The 15112-nt window shown below is 46.0% G+C and overlaps 1 protein-coding gene and 1 pseudogene across 1 annotated transcript in view; one reads left to right on the forward strand and one right to left on the reverse strand.

Moving 5' to 3' along the window:
* The window catches only part of DHRS7C (dehydrogenase/reductase 7C), a 445910-nt gene that overhangs the window by 167143 nt on the left and 263655 nt on the right, over positions 1-15112 (forward strand). The gene's annotated exons all lie outside the window — the stretch shown is intronic.
* LOC120383127 lies at positions 7349-8309 on the reverse strand (annotated as a pseudogene).

Consider the following 15112-nt stretch of genomic DNA (forward strand, 5'->3'; position numbering starts at 1 on the left):
TATGAAAAAGGTGTATAATTGAAGAGTAAAAGTTTCCTTTGTAGGTTAAATGGAAAAAACAACCAGAGAATGGCTAACATGCGCTGGCCTCAGTCAAGGACCCCGCTTGGCTGCCTACCAAGGGAAGGGGGGGGGGAGGAATGGTTGCTGCAATTACACGAGATTGGTGTGCAGTGGCCAGCCCACTCTCCTCCTTGGGGACCTTTTGTAGATATTCAGATTGATTTTATTTAAATGTCTACATGTTGTGGTTATGAATATGTATTAGTTTTAATTGATGTATTTACCACTTGGGTTGAAGTTTTTCCCTGCAGGACAGTAGATGTCTTTGCTTACAGATATTGTACCACGTTTTGGCTTACAGATTTTGTACCACGTTTTGGCATCCCTGTGACTATCAACAGTGGTCGTGGAACTCACTTTACTGGACAGATTGTAAAGGAGTTATGTGCAACTCACTGCCCTCACCACCCAGAATCTGCTGGGACAGTGGAACGCCAGAACGGGATTTTAAAGAATAAAGTGGCCAGATGCCCTTCCTTTGGCACTGATGTGTATGAGAACCATTCCCAATCGAACGACTGGACTTAGCCCTCATGAAATTTGACAGGACACCCAATGCTGACTACCAACTGCACCCCCACTTACCCCAGCTCAGATGGACATTCATTTGCTGGATAACATAATGCTTAAATATTGTCAGGCACTAATGAAATGTGTTAAGTCTTTTTATGCACAGGTGATGGAAGCACTACCAAAGGATCCTGTGCAACCTTGCCACTCGTTGGAACCAGGAGCCTGGGTCTACATAAAGATCCATCAGCGAAAGACTGCCTTGGCTCCATGCTGGAAAGGCCCTTTCCAAGTCCTGCTGACTACCGACACCGCTGTGAAGTGCCACAGACTGACTGCTTGGACCCAGGATTCTCACTGCAAAAAGACCCCTCCACATCAGAAGAATTTTCCTATTGATGATTAGCCTATTCTTTCTTCTAGTTCTACTGTGCTTCTGGACAGCAGGGAAAAAGCTCCCTTGTCCACTGACAGACCAACTGTGCCTTTAGACTTTTCTAGAAAAAAGCACAGCTATTACAGGGTGATATGTGCTGAAAACCTCTCCCCTGTAGGATGCTAAACCTCGATTGTTTTGGGAAAGAAGAAGACACACTCACTCCACTGACATTGCCAAAGTCCAGGAATTCCTGACTGAAAAGGACATTGAGAACTGACCCTGGTGAAGAAACAAAGAATTGTACACTGGCAGGAGGAAATTTGTGGGACCCATGCTTGGGACTGTGGTATTAATTGGATTTTGGGGTTTATTCTACAGGCTGCGCCCTGTGTTTTGGATAAATCCTTCAGTATGTATTGCCCTCCCTAGTTGGATTTTACCTGACATTGCCCTTATCCAGTTTTCTACATACCCAGATTGCTCACAAGGGGCTACCATTAGATTAGCACAACAAAAAGGCCTGAGTTATTTCCTCTGGACAAAAAGGGAATTGACCAGATCCCTATGGGCTGGGGCCAATAGTGTAGTAGCCATTTGGACTACTCTTCCAGGCCAAGAACGTGATAAGAAATTGGGGCAACTAGAAAAGGCCACTAGTCTTATTTTTGAAGCTCAGCTATCTTCAGTACAGGCTGGAGTTGGTGAGTTACATGTCATTTCCACCCTTAGTTCTATGACCCAGAAGTTACTGACAGAGATGGTATTGAATATCACTGAGGCTGGGAACGCATTGCAGTAGGATCTGGACTAGACTTGGCCCACTGCCCTTCCAGACACGTCAGGAGTACCATCTGATCTGTGGTCATGAAGACATACTTGGACACTTTCTGGATGGAAGTGTGGACATTCACAGTGCTCCTTCCAAGCATATGGACCGGTTAGGGTGGGTGTGGGCTCCCACATACCGAATCCTGCTGGGTCCATGGGGAGGATGCCTGTGGGACTGTAATTGTTTACCGAGACATCTGGGGAAATTAGACCACCTGGTATCTCCAACTGATTTCTAGACAGTACCCCTAGAATGACACCTGACATTTTGGATAAGAATAGAGAGTCAATGGACATTTTGGCCGTTAGAACCACCACAGCTCAGTGTATCTATAAACTGAAGCTAGGGGAAGTTGTCACTGTTTATGACAATATTTGTTGAGAGGGTGGAGGTCAAGGAACTACCCTGACGGGACACCCATTTTTTTCGAGCTAATGATAGCTGTGTGTGCGTTAATGCCACCACTTTACAAGATATACATATTGATCTTACCACTGCTGCAGGCAATCCTATCATTTCCTGGCCTGCAGATAGAATGTTACATGTAGCTCTTAGATTTCAGGTATATTTTAATTGGACTAGAATAGTACCTGATCGGTTTCAAAATTTGCTTTCATTGTTACAAAAGGTTCAAAGAATCTCTGAATTGCAAGGGCAAATTCCCATGCTTTAGAATATATATCAAGCTGGAAGGAATGCCTTTCATACAGCTTATAGAGTGTTTACTTTATGTACTAGGTATGATGTTTTGTGCTTTGTGTTCACGATTGTACAACAGCCCCATTATATTGTTCCTATAGGATTGTTATTATTTGTAGTGTTGTTAGTTAATTTAGGATTATATTATTGTTGTTGTTGTTGTAAATAATGTAAGAATAGCAATACCTTTCATGTTCATAATAATCATGCATTGTCATTACGTCCCATGACGGTTGACATGTTTGCTGTAGAATCTGAAGTCCATGGTTTCATGCGAATTGAGATTTGAAATTGTTTGTTGTACTACAAGTACAAAAGGGGGGAGTGTGGAAGCCAGTAAATAATTAACAAGGATTTGAAGAGATCTTAATGAATGTTAGTTAGCAAGAGTCAGGCCATACTGTAACCTTAATGACGTAAGACTTGTAGGAGCAAAGATAGTGCGAGGCGACAGGACAGGAACTGTGTACAAAGTTATTATGACCTTGCAATCACTAACCAAAATGCAGGCTTGCTTTTCTTAGGATTGAGACAAATAAGATAAGCCTTTTTGCTATGTATAAACAAAATGTAGTTGTTGCTTTTTACTGTCTGTATTATTGTTAGAAATTGTCTGTAAAAGGTATAAAGGCTTGCTGTGATTGTTTACCAGTTGAGAGACCTGTCCAGGACCCTGTGTCCTATGGCACTCTCTCCCTCCATGGTAATTACTGGAGAAATAATAAAGAATTTGATTTTGCTGCACCCAAACAAAAAGTGAGAACTGAGTTTTTCTTCGACATAGGTGTAGACATGCCCCAGGAGCTGGTGGGTTGCATGGGTTGAAAGATGGCAGGGGACTTGTATGGCTCGGGGAGGGCAGGTTTTTCTTTGAGGTGGGAGAGGGCAAGGGCAGTTGTGAAGGGTGGAAGTGGGCTGAGGGTAGAAAAGTCCATATGGGCAGGGAAGATGCTACAGAACCCAAAAGAGGCACAGATGGTTCCATGCCCAAGTACTGCACCAGCTTGGGTCCCCTGGGTGGTCGGGCTCCTTCCTAGCACTTTCTGCAGAGCTCTGTGCACCTCTTTGTTCCTCAGCATGTTGATCAGGGGGTTGAGTATGAGGGTAACCAGGGTATAGAAGAGAGAGACCATTTTGCCCTGGTCCTGGGATGTGGGCTGCAGGTACACGTAGATGGAAATGGATAGATATATGTTATCACCATATGATGAGGCTAAATCTCCTGTTTTTCCCCCAAATACAGAGCAGAAACGTTTATTGAACAACTCGGTCTTTTCTGCATTATTGTTGGTAAGCCTACCATTTCCATCTAGTAATGAACCAATACCATTGGCAGGATTCTTCCTGCCCCCCAACATATTTTAAATACCTTTTTCTTGCTGTTTTTAAGTCTGCTTGTGTCCCTTTGCTTCCCTGATCTATTTTCTACAATTCCTAACTTCAGATTTATATTCAGATCCCCCTGTCTTTTATTTGTTATAAAAAATAAAAAAGCCTCATATTCCATTCCCACACACAACCCTATGCCTGCCCATGGGCCTGATTGGAGCCGGCACTCCCAGTGAGGATAGGTCCCATAACACATTCCTCAGTCCATTTGTGCTGGAGCTGGATTAGAGTCAGCACCCCCAGAGAAGGGAAAGACCCTATATTCCATTCCCAACCCTCCACCCTAGGCCAGCCAATCCCACCACTCCTTTAAAATTGTAGTAACAGATTCATAGCCTTTAAGGACAGAAAGGAATACAAGGTCCATCCAGCCTGACCTCCTGCATCCAGCCTGATACCTTGTGATTGTCATTTTGTTTGATGTTTGTACAGTGCCTAGCACAAGGGGGTCTGGTCTCCTAAGTATTTCCATGATGCAGAGAACCAGCTGCTGGTGTGTCGAGACCACTGCTCACCTTGCTGACCAATACTGCCTCATTATTACTTTGTGCTCCCGCATCTTTCTGTATCTATCTGTTGTCTCTTGTCTTATACTTAGATTGTCAACTTTTGGGGGCAACGACTGTCTCTTTGTTCTGTGTTTGTTCAGCACCTGTCACAGTGGGGACCTGGTCTATGACTGGGCACCTCGGCGCTGTCAGCTTAACACAAATAATAAATACTAATACCGTGTGTGGAGATAAGTGATTACACTCGCAGAGCTCTGGCCCTCTAGTTACCAAGTTGGTTGGTAGATGATGTAGCAAGAGTTTACTAAAGTGAGGGATATTTGGGCAGGAATTCATTCTCTGCTCTGCTCACATAACTCACGGCTCAATGCCATCTTGAGCAGGGCACTCGAATGATGGAAAACAGAGATGGGTAGGAAAAGCTGTTCACATCTTGTGAAATTGTTTTGAGATTTTAAACCATTTCCCATCTGGAATCAGCATGAAGGGCTGAAATCTTGAAAATTTGCCTGAACCAAAAATTAAAAAAAAAAAATTAGTTTGGGTCAATTGAAATGTTTTGTTTTGTTTTGACAATTTCAAAATGTTTTGATTTCTTTAAAATCTCTAGTTAGCTTTAATTTGTGTTGAACCATAAAGATGGAAATTTCCATTTACTAAATGTCCAAATGGGAGGTTTTCACAGTTTTGAAACTTTTTTACTTTTCTCAAAAAAATGTTGTCACCCACCGACACCCCACCCCAAAATGTTCAGGTTGGATGAATCAGCATATTCTGACAAGAGAATTTTGAGTTAAAAGATTCCCAACCAGCTGTAATGGAGGGTCCACATGGACCAAGATCAAAGCCACTTACCACCCTACTGGTAGAGAAAGACTCACTACATAGACTCTATATCTGTTTCAAGACATAGAATCATAGAATCATAGAATAGAAGAAGAGAATTCAGGATCACCATCACCATTATGATCCTGACCTCTGACCTGCACAGATGCAGGCCCACCACCCTCCCAGCCCCTTAGCAAGCCCCCCCTGCCCCCATGAGGAAGGGAAAAAAAAAAACCCAGGGCCCCAGCAAATCTCTTGGGAAAAATTCCTTCCCTGACCCCAAATATGGTCAGCTGAACCCGAGCAGCATGCGGGCACTCTCTCTCCAAAAACCTCTGGAAAAGGTTACATCATACCAGGCACATAATTGACCTATTGACTAAGCCCTATTGACATCACACCTCTGGGTTGCCATTTCATCAGCTGCTGTTACATATAAAAACTGTGTATTTGGTGTATGATTGGCTCCTTATCTTTCAAATCTTTTTGAAAGTGCAGCTCAGTAATAGTGGTGATTTCTAAGCCAGTATCAAACAAATAGCGGATCTTCACCTTGGCTATAAGTACTTCGGCAGTTAGTCTCCAAATGCTCGCTCGCACAAGTCGATAGATATGCTGGCACTGTCTGAGTTCCTCTCAGCGCTGTATGCAGACTGATTTTCCACCAAGGTGACGGGCCAGGAATACTTCTGCCACTGCTTGGCCTTCTACTGTAGATGGGCCACTCATTCCTGATGCCCCTTTGTTTTTGAGTACCTGGGATCAGGACTCTTTCTCAGTGGACATTCTCAGCTAGTATGCCCTGGCCCTTCACAAGTGTAGTAGCAAATGTACCTTCCCTAGATATCCTTCAGTGGGAATCTTTGGGATCCTTTGTCATACTAAGGGAGATTTTACCTTTCATTCCCTCAGTCATTGTTTTCACCATCACCTCCTGTTTGCTGGCCAGTTTCATTTAAACTTTCCAGTGTAACTGTGTTTGGGGAAAAGCCTTTCCCCTGTTAGATGCATTACCTAGGCCTCCACTTTGTGTAGGGGGGTTGGGCTTGGCCATCTCTTTCACAGGAACTTGCTCTAATTCAGACCATGTAATGGCAGCTTGCACGAGTTCATGGAAATTCTTACTAGTCTCGTCTTTAGACTTCTTCTTCATTTCACAATGGAAGGAGTCATCCCAGGGCCCCAGCGCTAACTACGCTTTCAGGACCATATTCATGTCCCAAACTTGTTGTGGGTCCCAGCGTTTCACCTGGCTCATTCTCTCCTGGAGTTCATATGAGTAGACCTGAATGGTCCCACCTGGATTCTGTGTCAGCTCATAGAATTCTTTGAGTCTGGTTCCTCTTTGTCTGCATACAACTGAAATGTCTTCTCTATGTCTGGCTTGTTAGCTGTTGCCATGAACTTCACTGTGGATTTGCCCTGGAATTTGAGATGCTCTTCCACAAAATCCACATGGTCTTCTTCAGGTACTCTCAAAACCTATAGAGCTGCCTTCACTGACTTAATCCATTCTTCTATCCAGATGTGCGCTACTTTCATTGAGAAGCCACTGAACTCAGATACCTTATGGTCCCATAGAAGATGGCCCTGATCTCAGCTGGAGCAAGGGTTGTCCCTTGCTTTGTGTCTGTGCAGTGCCCAGCACAATGGAGCCCTCATCTCAGTTGGAGAAGGGACTGCCTACCGCTGTGTGTCAGCGCAGTGCCCAGCACAATTGGCACTGATATCAGCTGGGGAAGGAATTGTAACTTGTTCAGTGTCTGTGCTGCGCTTGGCATAGCCCTGATCTCAGTTGCAGCCTCTTTGCTACCACAACAGAAAGGAATAAGAATAATCTCTTTGGGCAGGAGAACAGGGATTGTTTCTAGAGGTCCACCAAAGATAGTCCTTGGTCAAATTGCAAAGCAGAGGGCAGGGGTGTTGTGTGGGTGAGAGATGGTTTGTGTGGAGTGGGAAAGGGAAGGCAGGTTGTGGGGCAGATTAGGGCAGACTTGTTCTGCAGAGTGGGAGAGGCCAGAGGGTTTGTGTGGGTGGAGAGGGCTGGGGCTGTGGAGAGAGCAGAAGGCTCCACATAGGCACAGAAGAGGTTACGGTAGCCATGAGAGATAGAGATGGTTTTGTGCCAATTGCTCTCCCAGCTCAGACCCCCTGGGCAGTCATGTTTCTCCTCAGTGCCCTCTGCAGCGCCCTGTGCACCTCCTTGTTCCTCAGCGTGTAGATGACGGGGTTGAGCATGGGGGCCACCATGCCATAGAAGAGGGCTACTATCTTGCCCCGGTGCTGGGAGTAGCTGGATGGAGGCTGTAGATACGTGGAAATGGCCGTGCCATAAAAGATCGACACCACGGCCAGGTGGGAGGCACAGGTGTTGAAGGCCTTGAGCCTGCCTTTCGCGGAGCGAATCTTCAGCACGGTGGCGCCTATGTAGCCATAGGACATCAAGATGAAGCCCAGTGGAAACAGCAGGAAAACCACTGAGCTGGCAAGGACCTCGGCCTCATTGGCAGAGGTGTCGACACAGGCCAGTTTGAGCAGTGCCGGCACCTCGCAGAAGAGGTGCTCGATTTGGTTCCGCCCACACCGGGGCAGCCTCATGGTGCGAATGGTATGCAGGATGGAGTTGCCGAAGCTGCACAACCAGGCGGTGGCCACCAGCTGCAGGCAGAAGCGGTGGCTCATGATGGCCGTGTAGCGCAGTGGCTGGCAGATGGCGGCATAACGGTCATAGGCCATGATGGCCAGCAGGAGGCACTCGGTGCAACCCAGAGAGAGGGAGAGGTAGAGCTGGGCCACAGCCTGCCCAAGAGATGGATTTGTGGGTCCTTCGGAAATTCAGCAGTGTCTGGGGGCCAGCGCTGGTGGTGTAGCAGAGGTCCAGGAAAGAGAGGTTCCTGAGGAAGAAATACATGGGTGTGTGGAGATGAGGGTCGAGCCATGAGACCAATATGATGGTGGTGTTTCCAAACAAGGTCATGGTATAGGAGATTAAAATGAGCACAAAGAGCAGCAGCTCCAGCTGTGGCCGGTCAGACACCCCTAGCAGGATGAATTCCCCCAAGGAGCTTTGGTTTCCATCTTCCCATGCCCCTTTGCCATACATCACCTGTAGGGGCCAGAAAGAATAAGGGTGAAAAATATCCCGAGCAAGAAGATTTGTGATCATAGGTGCTAGTGCTGAGATTGACAGTAGATATTTTTGGAGTGGTAGCCTTGAGTCCTAGGAGACAGGTAAGTGTTAAGTGAATGGATTAGGGAACGTCTGGAATCTCTAATAACCTGGGAATGACCCACCTGCAGCACTGCATACATTTATGCAAAGGTCAGGGAAATCTCTCATTTGTCTGTCTGCAGCGTTGTAGTCGGGTCCGTCCCAGGATATTGGAGAGATGAAGCGGATGAGGTAATATCTTTTATTGGACCTGTTAACAACGGTTTTCAGAACCCACAGCAGGGGCAACTAAACTGTTTCACTCCATGGGGTTTCAGGGAACACAGCAATTCTGCCTGATGAAATATTAATACAAGTAAAAGGACACTATTTAAACCTGCAGTTTATTAGAGCTAAGCACACACAGACATAAGGAATAGATTTAGAGCATCCCAGATATTTACCTAAAAACTGGATTGGTATTGAGTAATTAGCAGCAGGTTGTCAGTGGCCAGTTGCTCACCTACCGGGGAAAAAAGATGTCAAGAAAAACATCTCTCTAAATGGCTTCAGAGGACTGCTCCAGAATCCACTGTATTCACTGATCTTTTATAACTAACTTCTACAAAACACATAGGTCACAATAACCTTTACAAAATCATCACATTTCCTAACTTTCAATAAACTTCTATCAGAGGTGCCCAGACTCCAGGTCTTCCATCCACCAAGGTTTTCAATTTCCCTTGTTGACCTTTCTTTCCCCTTCTCCCATTCTGATTAGCAGAAACTCCCAGCTAGTTTTCACCTTGCCTCTAAAAGCTGTTTTCCAATTAACTCTTAACTATCTGGTGTTCCATTTTATTAATTCACCGTGTCTCAATGCACAGAATATGGTTGTAATTACCTTGATTGCATTCTGGGGTACACACATCCATCAAATTGAGGGTAACAGACAAGCTTCCATTGCTGAGAGAGAGAAGCTTTTGAGCTCATACAGAGCATTTCTGCAGGTCTGGGAAATGTACTCAGAGTGTCACAGCTAAATGCAAAGTGAAGCAGATTTTTCAGTACAAGTACTTAAAACATATTTCAATGGACCATTTGTAGTGAAACGGTCTGTAATATGCTTCCAGTCATAGAGGGGAAAGGAGAGGGGAAAATAAGCTGATGGGGGTGGGGTTAGTGGGATATAGATTTTGTCTCTGTTCAGTCCATGATTTTCAGTGTCCAGCAAAGTTATGAATTTAAGCTCCTAGGCTGGTCTTTTGAAGGTTTTGTGCAAGTTTTCTTTGAGGATGAGGATTGATAGGTCATAAATACAGCAATCACTTTGTGTCAAGTTTTCACCCACCAGTGATAGGGTATTTTTGTCTTCTATCATTTTCCTGCGTGAGTTCGTTCAAGAGTACAGTGATTGTCTGGTTTCACCCACATGTTTGTTGTTGGAGCATTTAGTGCACTGGAGGAGATACACCACATGTTGTGATTGGTGTGTTTTAAAGTAATGGATCTTGAAAGCCGTGTTGTGGATTGTGTTGGTCATCATAGAAATGGAAATATGGCTGCGGGTTTTGTGTCTGTTGTTCTGACAGGGTCTGGTACCACTTTGAGTGGGTGTGTCCTGCGCTGTGGGGAGCTTGCTTACGATGCTGAGCATGGTGAGCTTGGGGGGTTGTTTGAACGCCAGAAGAAGGGGCTCAGGATGTGGACCTCATCAAGTCTGTGCTGTAAATTCATAATGTTGCTAGACACTAAAATCACGAATTGAACAGAGAGGCTGGATATACGGCTTATTATAACGATCTGTGACCCACTGAGCCTCCTCCTCCAGGTTCTCCCCCCTGCCCATTCCCCTCTATGATGGGAGACAAGTTCACTGGCAACTTTACCTTGAACGATCCCTTGAAATATGTGTTAACTATTTAGGCTTCTGTTCCTCTTTGTACTTAGCTATGACACTCGGAGTACCTTTCCCTGCTCCGTGTAAGCTCAAAACCTTGTCTATCTCACCAACAAAAGTTGCTCACCCACCTTGTCTCTCTGCATTTCTAAGACAGTTGTCAATATGATACCAAACACTGCACGTAGCTAGCATTCATCACATCCTCATTTGATCTCTTCTCCTCCAACGTTGTACATTTTCAACTTTCCCCCCATCCTCACTTTCATCTTCATTCCTGTTCTCCCACCTCTCTCCTCCCCTCCTCTAACTCTATCAGAGTCACCCAAAAGGGCAAAGAGTGTTACAAATACTTTGGACTCCATGACAGGAACATGGGCACCTACTGAGGCTTTTATACCTCTGAATAAGTACATCCATGCATGTGAGAGTTGGAAGGAAGAAGGTGGGGGCGGGAGAGAAATCTGAGTGAGAAAGAAGACAGGGAGGAAGATACAGGTGGTGATGGTTGTCAGAGAGCAATGCTGTTGGCCATTCTTTCAAAAATGGCCTGTGGCCAGAAAGATGAAGACAAGCAGTGGAGATAAGTTGAAAGGAAACAGACTCCTCAGTAGCACATTTAAGAGGCGTTAGTTAAACTTGCTAGGTCGTTGGCTATTGTTTCCAAAAAGCTGGGATGAGCTGGGGAGCGGCTGTGGGATTGATGGAAAAACAGTATAAAAAAGTGACTCTGGCAATTGCATTCTGCCCAATTTACTGGCAGTCCCACACAGTGTAGTGATGCCCATGGGGTGATGGGAGTACAAGTGGAATGATGACATGGGGATTTGTCCTGCTTTGAGCAGGGGGGTTGGACTACATGATCTTCCGAGGTCCCTTCCAACACTTATCTTCTATGATTCTATGGGAAGAATCTGGAAGACATTAACATGATTGAGTGAGAGGGGAGGGGAGGATCTTATCCCCAAGAATGGTCCAGAGGATAAGTCCTGGCTGGGGACTCTGGAGAGCTGGTTTCAGTACCCAGCACTGACACAGAGTCACTGGGTGATTTGGGGATAGTGACATCGACTCTCTGAGTCTGGGGTCCCATCTCTAAAGTGAGAACAATAATCTTCTTTTTTGCCCTCCATTTATCTGTCTCGCCTACTTAGATTGGGGCATGGATTGTGTGTCCTTCATTTACTGTGAGTCTGTGCAGCACCCAAAAGTACAGGGCCCTGATCTCTACGGTGACCAGAAAGCAAGTGTGAAAAATTGTGACACGGGATGGGGAGTAATAGAAGCCTATATAAGAAAAAGACCCCAAAATTGGGACCGTTCCTATAAAATCGGGACATCTGGTCACCCTGCTGATCTCAGCTGGGTCAGGGACTGTCTCTCGCTGTGTGTCTGTGCAGTGCCTGGCACGATGGGGACCCCACCTCTGTGGGAGCTTCTAGGTTCAACTGTAATATAACTTGTTGGTACCCACTGAGGATCTGCTCCAGAGAGAGACTGAGGGAGAAAGAAAACTTTAGAAGGAAAGTAAGGTGGGGCAGAGGGTTGGTTAAAAAGAGAACTGCTCCTGATACTCCATGAGATCCACCACTGGAGATCCATGCACCCGCTGGACTCCCACCAAGGCTCTGTCCAGCCAGTTCAGATTGGGGCCACAGAATCTGTGCTATTGATAAGCCTATGCTGGTAACAACCCTGATTTTGGAGATGCGGAGGAAACATCCATTCATCCTAATCATCATAATCCCCTGGTCAGTCTGTCTACCTGTCTGTCTCCATTCATTGTGCTGTTCCCTTCCCCACTCCCTCACTCTGCCTATTTCAACCCCCCTCCTCCCCTGACTCACCTCCATTCAACTTCGGATCTGCTCTCCTCAGACTGCTCTTGCCTGAACAGCTCCGGGCTGTTCAGATGCTCCGATACCAGGGCAGAGTCTTAGCTGCAATCCCTGCTCCCCTTCACTGAAACCCGCTCTGTGCTTGCAGAGCCTGGAGATGAGGCACCCCAGGCCGAGGGGCTGCATGTCTATGGGGTTTGGGAGCAGGAGGGTAAGGAAACCAACTAACTCTGTCCACCTGCTGTGTGGGCAGCACACCCACCTCTGGCTCTGGAAACCCGAGCCGGGTGGGGATGCCCAAAGCCTGTCTCAGTGGGAAGGGGCTCCTGAGAACCCAGTGACTGCAGTGCTGGGAACATTAGAAAAGCCAGAGATGAGAGAGAGAGAGTTACTGAGTGTGTGTGGGCTGACGGAGGCTTGGAATGGGTGGATTGAAATAGAGAGGGGGAATCAGAGGGAGAGAAGAATGGATGTGGAGAAAGAGAGGAAGTCAGAGGTGAATTGGTAGAAGGACAGAGAAAGGCAGAGGACAATAAAGAAAGAGAGAGATGGACAGAAAAGGAGAGAGCTGGATAGATGCAGACATGTATGGTGGACTGCTAGAAGGACGGCTGGCTAGCCAGAGCCCTCTGCAGCCGTCCTTGTGTCTCCAAGCTTACGGGGATGGTATCTCTATGTGTCTGGGTGGGCTGAGGTCCAAAGCATGGCCAGGAAGGGCTCCGCGTCTCTGAGACTGCAGGTGTCTCCTCCCACACAGCTCAGGGTCTCTGTCCCAGACTTCTAAGGGCCATGTGTGGGGAGGGAGACAAACCTTTATGGTTGTCAGAGCTGGAGAGTGTGGGGAGAGTTTCCTCCCTGCATCGTTCCCAAGGGGCTGGCACTCAGCTGGTGATGTTTACGGAGCCCCAGGGACCAGGGTTGACAGTTTTGCAGGGAAAGTTAGGTCAGGCCAGGGGGCTGGTAAATAACAGATGAACCCTCGTTTATACCCAGAACCTGGAAAAAAGAACTGCATCAGTGTCCAACAGCAAAGAACAAATCTTTTCAACCTTCGGATACCTGCATTTACACCTCATGAATAGGCTTGTTCTACACATTACAGAAACTTGACAATGACCTTTTGCAGAAGGGAATGGGGTACTGGAGTAACTGGACAGTTACCTGGTACAGAAGGGTATGTGGCACTGAAGTAACTGGACAATGACCTGATGCAGAAGGATATGTAGTATCAGTCTGGCTGGCCAAGGATCTGGTGCCAAGATATTCAGCCCCTGTCTGTGACAGAGGAAACTCTGGGACTGGTGCCAACTATCACTGTCAGAGTAAGTGCCCTCATTAGGCTTCAGAATGCGATGTGCTGGGCATCATTAGAGTCTTGGCTCCTGGCTCCAGCTGGGGGATCCAGCAATTGGGACTTATTAAAAACATGCTATTTGTGACATGGCCACTGATGAGTCCCCTTGTGGGGCTATTAAAAAGTTTTCTGCTTCAGATTAAGAAGGGAATCGAAGGGAATCCAAAGGGAGTCAAACTCGAGCGAGCCCCATGAGCAGCAGGAGAGCTTTTGTGTTAATTTCCAGTTGAATAAGGGGGCCCAGAGATCACAGGTGTTAGCATGATCCTGTCATGTCATTAAAGTCTGCATCATCCTGCAAATGCACCGCGTTGGGGACCCCTGACCTAGAGAGCCTTCTGAAGCAAGATGATCAGTTTGATTTAAATGTACTTGAACTGTACGAAGAATTGAGTTGTTGCCACATGCAAAATCGATGATGGCCATTGTACAGTTTATTCATACCAGCAAACTTGTTGATATCTATCCTAATGTGTACATTGCCACTCATATTCTACTGACAATTCCTGTAACGGTAGCATCAGGAGAACGGAGTTTCTCAAAGCTAAAGCTCATTAAAAACTATCTCTGCTCTACAATGAGTCAGGAACACTTGACTAGTCTTGCTATTCTTGCAGTTGAACAAGCCATCACTTTGTCTTTGTCATACGATGACATTATTACTGATTTTGCAGCCAAAAAAGCCAGAAAGATTGCTTTTAATTAAGAACAAATCTTTGTTTCAATACCTCTTCAAATAAATTTCAAATAAAATGTTGACAAATTTAAAAAAATATATTATTTGCATCATTCTGTCAAATCAGAATTTTTTCTATAGGGCTACTTCTTTAGTGCTAGTTCATCAGCATTACAGTGTGCTTAATTAAGTTAAACTGGCTTTAATAACATGCATGTGGCAAGTTTTCCAATACTGTAAGCTTATGTTTGTGTTGCTAGGAGCAAGACAGGCACAGGGGTTAGGGTGACCAGATGTCCCGATTTTATAGAGACAGTCCTCCTCCCCCGTCCCGATTTTTCACACTTGCTGTCTGGTCACCCTAACAGGGGCACCAGTTTAATAAGCCTGCCTAGGGCACCATAAATCCTAAGGACGGCCCTGATGGGATCATGTCATTAACGTCTGCATCATCCTGCAAATGCACAAGAGGACTGAATTGAGGGTGCCAGGGCAACACTTCTTTGGACATTTGCTAACCTGAGAATGCTTCACTTTGTAACCTTTCCATCTTGTTGAAAAATCTTGACTTTGTATTTCCTAATGATTTTATTGATGAAAGCAAACGTAAGTAACATTAAATGAAAGGTTCTTGTTTGTTAATTTCCTTTGGTGTTTTTTTTAATAGAAAGAAAATCTTTTATCTATGTGCTGTGTAACGGAGTGAGCACCCGCTCCAGCCTGGAAGTTGTTGGAAAAGCCCTGCAGAGGGCTGGGGATGGGCAAGGTAAAACCCTGGCTGATTGGAGGAAGTGGCTGCAGCTGGGTCCAAGCCCCAAACTGAGCAACAGGGCCTTATAAGAAGGCCAGGGAAGCCAGGAGGATCAGTCTCTCTTTGTTTGTAGAAGGAGAAGGGCCTGGCTGCATGGAGCTAGAGACAGGGTACCTGAGTGGAGCAGGGCTGGGGAAGGCAGAGGAGCTGGGCAGCTACAGCCTGGAAAGCCCCAG

The sequence above is a fragment of the Mauremys reevesii genome, linkage group 15 (assembly GCF_016161935.1).
Source record: "Mauremys reevesii isolate NIE-2019 linkage group 15, ASM1616193v1, whole genome shotgun sequence".
Taxonomy (NCBI): Eukaryota; Metazoa; Chordata; order Testudines; family Geoemydidae; genus Mauremys; species Mauremys reevesii.